At 41.2% G+C, this 13,670-nt stretch overlaps 1 pseudogene across 1 annotated transcript; it reads left to right on the top strand.

Annotated features, from left to right (window-relative positions):
* Positions 1 to 567: 567 nt before the first annotated feature.
* Positions 568 to 1,153, top strand: LOC307048706 (large ribosomal subunit protein uL6-like; annotated as a pseudogene). The gene has a single exon. The product of its transcript is annotated as a large ribosomal subunit protein uL6-like (transcript).
* The last annotated feature ends 12,517 nt before the right edge of the window (positions 1,154 to 13,670 follow it).

Here is a 13,670-nt window from a genome sequence, read left to right on the forward strand (position 1 = left end):
ATTCTCCCTCTGTATACTATTAACACATAGTTTTTGTTAAAATAGTACGAAGATTATGAGTGCCACTAATGTTAACATAGATGTTCAGCTCATTTAATATAGATTTTTTAAATGAAGTTCGTATTTGCATGTATTCATACTATTAAGTACTGAGTAGATCTTGTAATAAATACTTTCCTTTGGCAAAAAAAAAAAAAAAAAAAAGAGGGTGGGAGGGAGACGCAAGAGAGAGGGGATATGGGGATATACGTATGCTTATAGCTGATTCACTTTGTTATACAGCAGAAAATAACTCCACACTGTAAAGCAATTATACTCCAATAAAAATGTTTAAAAAAAAAAAAAAGACAATGTCAAGAGAATGAGAAGACAACCCAGAGACTGAGAGCATGTCTTGAAAAAGACACATCTGATAAAGGATGTTATCCAAAATATACAAAGAACTCTTAAAACCCAACAATAAGGAAATGAACAAACCAATAAAAAGTGGGCCAAAGACCTAACGAGACTCACCAAATAAGATATACAGATGGCAAATAAACATATGAAGTCTTTGTCACATCTACTGCAAGAATGAAGACCATTCTCAGCAATCAGGCTGTCCACATTCTAGAAAATATTGACATTACTCTGAAAGAATACACAGTTATTATGAAGGGCCCCAGAGGAATCCCGAAGAAGGATTTCAGTCACATCAAAGTAGAACTCAGTTTCCTTGGAAAGAAAAGAAGAGGCTCCAGGCTGACAAATGTTGAGGAAATAGAAAGGGACTGGTACCTCTAGCACTATCTATCTGTAGTCACATACAGTGCATGACCAAGAGTGTCACCCTGGGCTTCCATCACAAGATGAGGCTGTGTATGCTTACTTTCCCATCAATGCTGTTATTCAGAAGAATGTGTCTCTTGTTGAAATCCAAAATTTCTTGGGTGAAAAATAGATCCACAAAGTTTGGATGAGGCCAGGAGTTGCTTGCTCCATATCTCAAGCCCAGAAAGATGAGTTAATTCTTGAAGGAAACAGCAGTGGACTTAAATCAAATTTAGCTGCTTTTTTTCAGCAAGCCACAGCAGTTAAAAACAAGGATATCATAAAATTTCTGGGTAGTATCTATGTCTCTGAAAAAGGAACAGTTCAGCAGGCTGCTGAATAAGTTTTAAGATGTCCAGCTACTGAAACAAGATGCTGAATGATTCCCAAGACATATTTGTGATACTTTAAAGATACAGTAAAAACCCTGTATTGAAAAGATATTCCACATCACATGTCATCAGGGAAATGCAAATTAAAACCACAGTGAGATTCCACTACACACCCAGTAAAATAGCCAAAATCCACAACACTGGCAAATGCTGGGAGGATGTTGAGCAACAGGAACTCTCATACATTGTTGGTGGGAATGTAAAATGTACAGCCACTTTGGAACACACTTTGGCAGTTTCTTACAAAACTAAACATACTCTTACCACATGATCCAGGAGTTGTGCTCCTTGGTATTTACCCAAAGAAACTGAAAACTTATGTCCACACAAAAACCTGCCTATGGATGTTTATGGCAGCTTTTCTCATAATTATCCAAACTTGGAAACAACCAAGGTGTTGTTTCAGTAGGTGAATGGATAAATAAACTGAAGTACATCCAGACAATGGAATATTATTCAACGCTGAAAAGAAATGAGCTATCAAGCCATGAAAAGACACAGAGGAAACTTAAACGCATATCACTAAGTAAAAGATGCCAATCTGAGAAGGATATATACTATATGATTCCAACTATATGACATTCTGGAATAGAAAAACTATGGATATGGTACTTGCCAGGGGTTAGTGAAAAGAGAGGGATTAATAGGTGGATCACAGACGATCTTTAGGGCAGTGAAAACACTGTATGATACATGCCATTATACATTTGTCTGAACCTGTAGACCATACAACACCAAGAGGGAACCCTAATGGAAACTATGGACTTTGAGTGATTATGATGTGTCAGTGCAGATTTACCAATTTCAACAAATGTAGCCCTCTGGTGGGAGATGTTGATGATGCAGGGAGGCTATGCATGTGTGGGGGAAGGAAGGTATATGGAAAATCTCTTTACCTCCCTCTCAATTTTGCTATGAACCCAAAACTACTCTAAAAAAATAAAGTCTTTAAAGAAACCCAGGAGCTGGCTGAGGTCTCCCTGATACACTGAGGTGAACCTCACAGGGGCGGGGCCAGCAGTTCACTGCAGCAGCGCCCCCCGGGGTCATATTGTGGGAGTGACCCTGGACTGAGTAGGAGAGGTACCAAGATGGTGTTTGAAACAAGCACCAGATCAAAGAATAGATCTGAGAAAACAGACAGAGGGTATGGAAGAAGGAAGAAGAAGGAAGCCCATCAGTTGGAATAGAATCTTACTAAGTTGGAAGAACTAACAAGATGACAAATTGGGGGGAAAAGATAAGAGTTAAATTAGAGTCAGAGTGAGGTGCCGGGGCTTCTATGGCTGGTTCCATTTGCACCTCAGAAGCACAGAGCCCCAGCCTGAGTACTCCTGTCACATATGGGTATGGGGTATTTCCCCTCCCTAGAGACAGCTACATGTGTCCCTGAGAAGGGGGAGAATACCAAACACATCGGATGCCACCAGAAATACATTTATGGAATTTCAGTTCTCTGGAAATCTCTCAGACAATGTCCATTTCAGTAATATCATAAAATGACTTCTTTAACAGGCACAGTTTATAAGAGTAGAATTAGAAAGACAATTATAGAAAACTCTGACAGTTGTGCAAACAGAAAATTGTTTCTAAGGGCTTACACAGTCAGCATTTGCTAATGTCCTGATCTTATGTCCAGTAGGCACTGGATGGTCAGGTTTCTGTGATCATGGCAGATAGAAGAGTTTCAAACTAAAGGCTGAATTTGTCCATGGACTGACTTCCTCCTGGCCCTGAACTGATTTCCCATGACTGACTTAGTAATATAATTTGTGGTAATAATGTGTTAACATGTCATATAAATCTTCATATATTCAGCCTTGACTTTATTATTGTGGGCCTCCTGGGGTGTGGATTCATTTCCTGTTAGGCAGCCTTTACATAGTTTTTGCTTTCCTTAGCCCATTTGTGTGAAGTTGTGCCTTTTTACTATGTTCATACAAAGAAGTATATGGATAAGCACCTAAGCGTCATATTAATTGTTAACCCAGACCAGAGAAGTTCCATAATTTTATTTATTTTATTTAATATACATTTCATTGTATAGAAAAATAAAAGTTAGAAGGAAAAAGCATTATGTGTTAAGTTAGTTAGAAAGAAAACTCAGTTAAGTTTTAAGTTTTAATTAAATTAATTTTACTTAAGTGCTAATATTTTGAAAGCCAAAACTAGAACCAGAAATTCTGTTAAGGCGTATGGCTATACACAACGAGGAGAGTTGTGTCCCAGAAGTTGAATAATGACTTAGGGCTCCCCCTAATACTGAGCTGCTTTATTTACCTAACTAACAAATATCAAAAGAAAATAGGATGGAACCTGTTTTCCTGCTAACATTGATGATTGCTAGATAAATACAGAAAGGTCTGACATATGGTCAGGTATCAATAAAGGCAAGGGCATGAGTCCTAATTGAACAGCTATTGTGTGCTAGGATTTCACCAGGTTCTGGGGGTACTGGGGTGAGGAAGGGGTCAGGCTAGGGAGACGGGAAAAGCAGGTCTCTTATGTCCAAAGTTGTCTGGGCACTTCCATGGCTGAGTTCTCTGAACTCATCGCTCACTTCTCCACTTCCCTAGTTTCAATAAGCTTGTTGCTTGGAAACTCACATAAAAGTGGGAGCATTGCAAAGCAACCTGTCATAACCCACCATACCCTGTTTTATTACCTTTATGGTATACCAAGGTGAAAGCCTATATTCAGCCTTGTCTTTTGCTTTCTCGGGGAAATTCCAGACGGCTGCAGAGAAGCTATGAAGCTTCTCGTGCCAGTCGGTGGGACCTTGTGCTCTCACACTCTGATCTGCAGGAAGCAGGTCCAGAGGTCGGCTCTTCTCTACGACAGGGGTTAGTCTAGGAGCCATTTACGAAGCGGGGCATGACCGCCAGTCCCTTTATCTCCTCCTAAATTCCACAGTACAACCTTAGATATGAAACCTTTTTTTTTTTTTTAATTTGAGTTTTACATAAAGAAATAGCTTGGAAGTTATTTCCAGACCAATTTATCTGCTGTTATGGGAACCCTCTTTAAGGAAAAGACATAATCTGTCTGACATCCTTCATACACCTACTCCCCTTTCTCTTTTCTAATGAAAAAATGTGCTGTGGTGAAACTCCCTCTGCATCAATCTTAGGCTCCAAAGGCCATCTGGCTAACGCAGGACACTGTACTTTCCTGTGACAAGAAAATGAACATTTTTTTTAACTGAATGAAAGTAATTCCTCACATTTTTTCAGATATAGCAAAAAACTGGAAGAGAATCCTAGGAAAGAGTTAGCAAACATTGCCAATAGGCCAAAGTCTCTTCATATTTAACAGGGAAGAGGGTGTTTGACCTTTTCTCCACACCACTGCGTATGTGAATTTCTGACCTTGCCCCTGAATTTCTTACTTGCTGTCTCTTGTACGACAGGTGGTAAATCATCACTCCGCCGAATCCCAGCCCTGCTGGAAAGTGTCTCTGACTGTAGGTGACTGTTCAACTAAAGGCACAGGGTCTGCAGTCAAAAGATCTCCATTTGGGACCTGTGTCCATCACGTACTCACTATATAACTTCGAGTGATGTTATTTACACTAGCGAAGACTGATTCCTCATCTGAAAAGGGGGATAATAGTAGTACTTACTTCAGTTTCCTCATCTATTAAAAGGAAATAATAACATTATGTATCTTCCTGGGTTAGTGTGAAGATGAAATAAAGAACACAAGGTGCATGGCACGGAGTGTGGTATATAGCAGGCGTTCAAAAAATGGTAGTTACAAGGATGATGACAATAAGAGGATGGCATTGAGAAAATGACCTGCAGTTTAGGTTAGGACATACCAACACGGAGTGAGAAGAGCTCTCCTCTGGCCAGAATGCAGATTCTCTTGAAAAATGCCTAAAAGGCCTTGCTGTAGTTAGTCTAAACTAAGTTTATTCCGCTCTAACTACCCATCAGTTGTCTTTACACCTGTATGTCCCACAGGCAGCTCAGATTCAATGTATTTAAATTTAGGCATCTTAACTCTTTTGGCCTCTCATGTCAACCATGCCCTTCTTTCTGTAGTATTTTAATGTTACCTATGCATCCTGCAAAGCAGCAGCCTGAGAGTCACCCTGAGACCTTCCCCAAACCTCTGCCTCCCTAATCTTCCACCTCCTGAATATGCCCTGAGTCCATCATTCTCGGACCTTCCATATCATCACTGCCTTATTCGAAGCCTCATCCCCTCTCTCCTGCACGACTGCAATAACCTCTTAGCCGCTCCTACCCTCTAATCTCTTTGCTCTCTGCTCCACCCTCCATACATCCTTACCACACACGTGATCATTCTAAAAAGCAATTTGATCGGTGTCACTTCTCTGGCTAATAACTCCCTACCAATAAAAGGATTATCTCCAAACTCCTGGCCAAGTGTACAGGTCCTCCATGTTCTAACCCTCCCTTCCCACGCCAACCTCATCCCTGCCAATCTTTCATGATTGTCGAACATTCCAACAATGAGAAACTCTTATAATCTCAAGAATATTGTAGGATCCAGACTCCAAGATGGTCCCCAATGATCCCCACCTCCTGGTGTTCACAGCCTTGTGTAGTCTTCTCCCACTTTGTACCAGAGTTGGTCTGGGTGACCAACAGAATGGCAGAATGATAATAACCTAATCACTCCTGAGATTAGGTTATAATGACAAAGGCTTCTATCTTGGACTGTCTTTCTCTTGGATTACTTGCCCTATGGAAAGCCAGCTGCCATGTCATGTGAGTAACGCTACAGAGAGGCCATGGTGAGGAACTGAAACCTCCTGCTGACAGTCACATGAGTGAGCTTGGAGACTGCTTCTCCAACCCCTTCAGATGACCACAGTCCCAGCCAACACTTGAGAGCAACCTCATGACACACTGTAAGGCAGGACCATCCAGTTAAGACTCTCCCAGATTCATGACCCTCAGAAACTATGTGAGATCTCAGATACCTACTATTGTAAGCTACTAAGTTTCAGAGTAATCTGTTATTCAGCAATAGATAATACAAAAATCATCTTCATTTAAACCTCCTTTCTCTTGTACATTCCTTTATACATGATATATACCATCCATCCATCGCCACCATGCAAGCCTCAGCTAAAAAGTCACTCACTCTATAAAGCTGTCCCACTCCTCCTCCACACACTGTCTGCACTGTCATTTGTGTTTACACCGCATCTGGTACTTAACTCCACTGTGACCCTTGTCACATTGTCCTCTGTGGTGGACTGAATAATGGTCCCCCCATGATGTCAATATCCTAATCCCCAGCACCTATAAATGTTACCTTATATGGCAAGAGGGACTTTGCACATGTGATTAAGTTAGGATCTTGAGATGGGGAGTTTTCCTGGATTATCTGGATTTCCTGGGTTACCTGGATATCATCATAGAGACCCATATAAGAGGGACCCAAGAGGGGTTAGAGTGAGGGGAAAAGGTGATGTGACCATGGAAGTAGACACTGATGTGCTTTGAAGATGGCAGAAGGGGCCACAAGCCAGGAAGACAGGCAGCCACTAAAACCTTAAAAAGGCAAGAAGACAGATACTTCTCTAGAGCTTCCAGAAGGATGTGGCCTCCTGGCACCTGAGTTTAGCCAAATAAGATCCATTTTGGATTTCTGATCTCCAGAAGAGTAAGAGAACAAATGTGTATTATGTTAAGCCACTAAATTTGTGGTCATTTGTTACAGCAGCTATAGAAAACTAACACATCCTGTATTTCTTTATTTATCCTGACCTCTGCCCCCCTGCCCCATACACAGTAGACTGTTAACTCCTTAAAGATCCTGTCACATTTATCTGTCCCCAGGACCTAAAATAATGCCTGGCATATATCAATAAATATGTGTTGGTTAGTCAAATAAATGAACTAGTCTAAACTCTTCAGGTTACAACTTGAATATTTCACCATACAGTCGCCCCTCAGTATCTGCGGGGGATTGGTTGCAGGACCCTTACAGATACCAAAATCCTCAGATGCTCAAGTCCCTTATATAAAATGGTGCAGTATAGTTGCCCTCTGTATCCACAGGTTCCTCATCTGCAGATACAGAGGACCAACTATATAATCAAAGGTATTGACTTCCTTCAAGCAATTTTTTTTTCCTGGTAAAATGTCACCGGTTTTCATAAATCCAGATAGAAATACAATTCCTGTCTGGAAAAAAAAAATCTCAAAAATCTCTTATCCTTGGAGCAAAAGAATGTCAGAGGTCATCTCCTAGGTGTAATGACTGAGATAGAATATATTTCTGGAGTAGATACTTTTCTTCTTAAGTGTGAGTCCTAAAAGAGGCATGAAATTGTGGGCAGAGTCCAATGGAGTAACACAAACGTAAGTAAAAGGCTGAGATCTGGGTGGTGGCATCTGCATTTCTGATCATTAGCATTTGATATACAGAGAGTGCCTCTACTCTGCCCTTAACTCTCCGTGAGACCCTGAAAAAGCCACTTATTCTCAGTTTCTTCACCTGTATAATTAAGTGGTTGATTAAAACTCATTCAGTATTTCATTTAACAAATATTTGTTGAGCACCTACTATGTTCCAAGCATAGTTCTCAATGCTAGGAGCACAGCTTTAAACAAGATTCCCTGCCCTCATGGATTCTACGGAAGAAAATAAATTAGTGAAGGGGCTCAGTGAATACAGGAGTGGATGAGGAATTTAATTTCAGCAGGGTGGTCAGAGAAAGCTTCATTGGAAAGGTGAAGTTTGAATAAAGTCCAGAGAAAGTTAAAGTTAAAAAAGTTAAAGAACAAATCATCCAAATAATTGGAGGGAAAGCTTTCTAGGAGTAAAAACAGCAAGTACAAAGGCCCTGAGGCAGGAGGGTGCATGGTATGTTTTTATGTTCGAAGACTAGCAAGGAAGCCAGTGTGGCTGGATTGCAGTGAGCGAGAACTGGAGTGAGCAGGAGACAAGATGAGGAAAGGTTTTAGGGAGGGACCAAATAATGTAGACCAGTGCTGTCTGATACAAATTATAAATATAATTCAAGCCAGAAATGTGAGCTACATATGTCATTTTAAGTTTTCTCTTAGCCACACGAAAAAAGTAAAAAGAAACTTGTGAAATTATTTTTAATAATATATTTTATATATTAAATATATTCAAAATATTGTAATTTCAATATATAATGCATGCACCCCAATGTTCATAGCAGCATTATTACAACAGCAAAGATATGGAAGCAAGCTATCAACAGATGAATGGATAAAGAAGATGTGTGACATATATAGAATGTGACAATGGAATATTACTCAGCCATATAAAAGAATGAAATTCTGCCATTTGCAACAACTTGTTGCCATTTGCAACAACATGGATGGACCTACAGGGTATTATGCTTAGTGAAATAAGTCAGAAAGAGAAAGACAAATACCCTATGTTATCACTCATATGTGGAATATAAAAAAAGAAACAAACAAATGAATATAACAAAATAGAAACAGATTCACAGATATAGAGAACCAACTGGTGGTTACCAGTGAGGAGATGGAAGTGGGGAGGGGCAAGACAGGGGTTGGGATTAAATGGTACAAACTACTATGTATAACATAAATAAGCTATAAGGATACATTGTACAGCAGAGGGAATATAGCCAATATTTTATAACTTTAAATGGAGTATAATCTATAAAAATATTGAATCACTAAGTTGTACACCTGAAACTAATATAATATTGTAAATCAACTATACTTCAATTAAAAAATAATGAGACTATTGGGAAAATATTATGGTTGTTTTCATGGGTTTTAATCACTTGGTCAAAGCATTGAGCTTTTCTGAGCCCATGTGTCTTTCCCTGTAACATGGAGACACCATTTCAGAAAGAGGACCCCCAGTGCAGAGGCCCGAAGGCGAGAGTGAGCCTGGTCTGCTCCAGGATGACCAGTGTAGTTGAAGAGGAGAAGCAAGGAGGAAAGTAGTAGGAGATGTGGTCAGAAAGTAATGGGAGGTGGGTGGTAAGGAACCATGTGGCTCTTTCTCCAACTTCAGGGAATATAGGGAATAATAAGTAAACTCACCAACCAAGCCTAGGTCGCTATGTTGTGGTTAAAAACACAGCTCCAGACTCTTCTAGGCCAAAACGATCTATTTCTCTGGGTTTTTTTTTCCCCCTTTTCATTTCCATAAATACAGGTCATCTAATACATATGGAAGGTGTAGACAATTTGAGCAACAGTGTTCTTTTGATTTGCTCCAGAAGGAGAAAGCAGTTCAGAGGCAGAACTGCTATGTAGGTGACGAAGTTTAAGCTTTTGGGTTTTTCACGTGCATAGGTCTCTTCCAAGGCTCTGTCTTTAATTTTGTATTCGTACTTTGATCTTCCTTTCCTTAAAGAAGGATTCTCCAAATTGTATAATCTTCGGGACAAACAAAACCTAGATCTCCCCCTACTTAGGAAGAACATTCCATCGTAGACCTCTCTTAGGAATAAAAATAACTGACTTGGGTAAAAGTCGGGGAGGGACTTGGACACACTTGTCTGTTAAGCATACCTGGGGAGGGCTGGTCATTTATGCTGCAGGAAAGGAGCCGACACCCACCCAGCTGCCACCCTTTGGAAAGGTAAATTTAAACAACGAAAATTATGCAGGAAGAGTTATGTGTTTGTCCTTCCCAAATCTGTTTGATTGTAAAATCAGGTGTGTTGCTTTAAAATGTATAGATTCCTGGGCCTTTCCCCAGATCTACTGATTCAGTCTCAGTGGTAGGGCCCAGAAATCTTTAAGAAAACTCCACCTGTGGGCACCAGTGTGTTAGGGTTTCTGAAGCATAATTTTGAAATAATGATGCATAACTCTGAGAATTTCTGGAAGGAAGAGAAGCCTCAGTCCCAGAAGTGGGGGTGGGGGAGTTCCTGAGCTTCTCGTTGTTGAGAGAGACACTTGATCAATGATTTACAGTCTGGGTAGCTCTTTCCCTACCCTCAAAAGTGTATCCAATTAACTGAAAGCTCATTATCGGCTCCCTAAGACCAGGCCCAGGTAAAAGAAGATGGACTCCAAGATGTTGCCTTCAGGTGTCCTCCAAGGATGTGGTTGTGTTCATCGCCCAGGAGGAGTACCGCCCTCTGCATCTGCAGGGACCTGCATCAGAGCAGTGGGAATCATTGCTTCCTGGACTTCCATCTTCCACTCCTGGCATGAGTCTGGGGGCCACAGGGAGAGGCTGAGGAGAGAAAGCCCAAGGGCATCCATGTACAGGACAGAGCTGCAGTTTAGAAAGGCAAAGTAATGGGCTCAGGGTTACCCAACCAGTAGATGGTAGATCTGGGATGTAAGACTGAAAGTGTCAGGGAGAAATAGACAGACTTAGTTACATACAGCTAAGAGAGTTTGCATCATAGGGAATTAAATGTGCAGAGTCTAACCAGTTGATGAAAATACAAGAAGAGCTGAAAGAAGTCATCTCTGCTTCAGTCTCACAGTTTGTTGGGGAGGAAGGTGGTGGGGGTGGCGGATAGGGAAGCAGAAACCTACCCGGGGCTTCTCTGTAGATGTACAGAATGGAGAGGGGGGCCCACTGGCTAGATCACAGAGGGAGCCTGTGCAGGTGCTGAAAACTTGAGCATTACCACTTCCAGTCACATGGGGAAGACATCAAAGGAGTGGGGGTAGAGAGGAGCCTTGGAGAGGGAGTTAAGAGGGTGTCAGCAAGTCACAGTAAGTTAAGAAGGCTAATCCAGAGGCAGAACCTCACTCCCCACTAACGGAGGTGGGATAGACCCCAAGAGAGTGGCTTTAAAAAAAACTCTGTTACCTTATTCAAAGGACTCAGCATAAGGGAGGCCCCATGACCTTGTATATTATTAGAGAGGTAACATAAAAAAGATATATATTTCCTCTGATTCACAAGACACCAGCTTCCAGGAATTAACAAAAGAAAGTGTAAATCTCTTAGTACTAACTCGCAAATTTTGCAAACCTGGCATGTAGCAAGGAATCAGAGATGGGTCAATACTTTTAGGACAAATGTACCAGAAAGAGCACGAGGTGAAAGGGACTGAGTCAGAGGGAGTATCAGCTTCTATTTTCAGAAAACAGCAGCCTTGGACACAAACCAAAAGGCAAGGCAGTATGCAGGCACTGGCCCTGAGACCAAGCCCACATGAATCTCTGGTCACAGCTGTGCACAGAGATAGCAAATCGCTCTTTCCCATCTGAGGAACTAAGATAAAGACTGCATGACAATATAGTTCTTCCACAAAGAAGCTTGCACCAGTGGGCACTCTGCCTCTGGGTTAAGACTCTTTCTGCCCTCCCCATTGATCTGCAGCCTCTAGTGCTAAGTTCTTTCCCAGCCAGAGAACGCTTGTTTGTCATACTGGACATGCTCAGCATTCGGGAACTCTCCTATCTTAGCAGCTAGGTAGAGGCAGAGGCAGAACCCAAGCAAGAGTCTTCACACTCTGACTTCAAATTTGGCTTTGTTTGTCTTTCTTGTAAACCTGGATCTGTGGAAGCCCAGGCCAAACATCCATCCATCCACATTCATCTAACCGGGAAGGTGTCAGCACTAATGCCAGGTACTGGGGAGAAAGAGTTAAAGACATTGTGGGACCAGATGTGAGTGTGGTACTGCCATTATAATGGTCTGGCCATGAACTTGCTACCTCACTCTCTAAGCCTTAGTGTCCTCAACCTTAAAATGCAGCTGAAGATAGAGTTGGATGGGGAATTAGAAATAATATGTAAATTGCCTACAACTGCTCCATAAGTGGCATTTATTACTATTATTACAGACTGTTAAAGGAGGAGACATCTGAGTACACTGAAGTTGACAATGTAGTGCTATTTTGCACCATGATATATTTATATGATATTTCAGAGAGCAGAGGGGAGGCTTCTAAATCAATACTGGGCAAAGCTGTAAAGTGAAGTTTTGGAATTTTGATGGATGGGTAGGAGTTACCTAGGTAAAGAGGTAGGCAGAGTGTTTCTGGGAAGGGAAAGCAGCATGTACTAAGACACGGAGGCGTGAAATGCCATTATGCACAGTTTTGGAAGAAGGTCCATGGAAATAGAGAAAGGATTAAGGGGGTGGCTGTGACCCAAAGAGGACGGTCAGGGGCCAAAGCACAAAGGGCCGTGTGCTAAGCTAAGAGGGTTGAACTTGAGTCTTGATGCTGGGGAGAGACATGGAAGAGTTTTAAGTATAGAAGTATGACCGTATTTGTGGAAGGAGTAAATTGGACAGAAGTCAAGCTAGTGGCAAATGCCTAAGTGCCAGCTGACAATGTAAAATCCAGGGCTCATTTAGAGACACCTATTTCAGAGCTACAATGTCATAAGAACTGGCATTTTAATTTAGTGCCTCAGTGTAAATCTTATCGACAATAAATTTGGGGAAAAATTGAGATGCAGTATCGAGTGGTGGATAAGAGTATAGGCTCTGGACTCAAACTGTGTTTGAAACAAGTCTCTGCCACTTCCTAGCTGTGAGATCTTGAGCAAGGTATTTGTGGATCTCGTTTTGCCCATCTGTAAAACAGGAATAATAATAGTACCTGCCTCAAACAGCAGCTGTGAGGATTGTATGTGGTTAGAACAGTGCTGGACAGAGCAAGCACTCGTTAGTGTTGACCAGTAGTTAGGGGTGGAGGTGGCGTGAGGCAGGCTCTTTGGCCTCCAAGTCACTCTCCATGAGACAGTCACCTTCATTGACTTCTTGGCTCTGACCCTATGGACACAGATTAGCTGTCAGTTAAGCCACATGCGTGACAGTAACTCCCAGTTACTCATTTTATGTAAAAATAGCATTTTTAATACTCACTCGAGCATCAAGTAAATTGTAATGCTTCAAACAGCTCAGTTAATTATTTCAAGCACCACAGGACAAATCTACATTGTCATACTTAGGGTTTTTTTTTTTCTTTCTACTTCCATCTATTTCTTAATATATGAAATATTCAGTGCTTACAAAATAATATATGTAATATGTATGTTACAAAGCATCATGACAAACCCAGTGAAATTACTACTCTGGAGCATTGCACTGAGAATCTCTATGTGCCTGCTATGGTCCCCCAAATTCATATGTCTTAACCCCCAAAGTAATGCTATTTCAGAGGTAGGACCTTTGGGAGATGATTAGGTCATGAGGGTGGAACCCTCTTGAAAGGGATTAGGGTACTTATAAGGAGGTTTCAGAGAGGGCCTGTCCCTCTGCCATGTGAGGACATAATGAAAAGAACCAGGAATGAGCCCTTACCAGACACCAACTCTGCCAGCATATTGATCCTGGACTTCCAGTCTTCAGAACTGCGAGAAATAAATGTACATTGTTTATAAGCTACCCAATTTATGGTATTTTGTTATAGCAGCCTGCCTGAACGACTAAGCTAGTCTTGGATTAGTTTCCTACTGCTATTGTAACCAATTACCTCAAATTTAGATATTCAGTGGCTTAGAACAACAGAAATGTATTACCTTAATGATCTGGATGTCGGAA

This window comes from Hyperoodon ampullatus (genome assembly GCF_949752795.1).
Source record: "Hyperoodon ampullatus genome assembly, chromosome: 2".
Lineage (NCBI taxonomy): Eukaryota > Metazoa > Chordata > Mammalia > Artiodactyla > Ziphiidae > Hyperoodon > Hyperoodon ampullatus.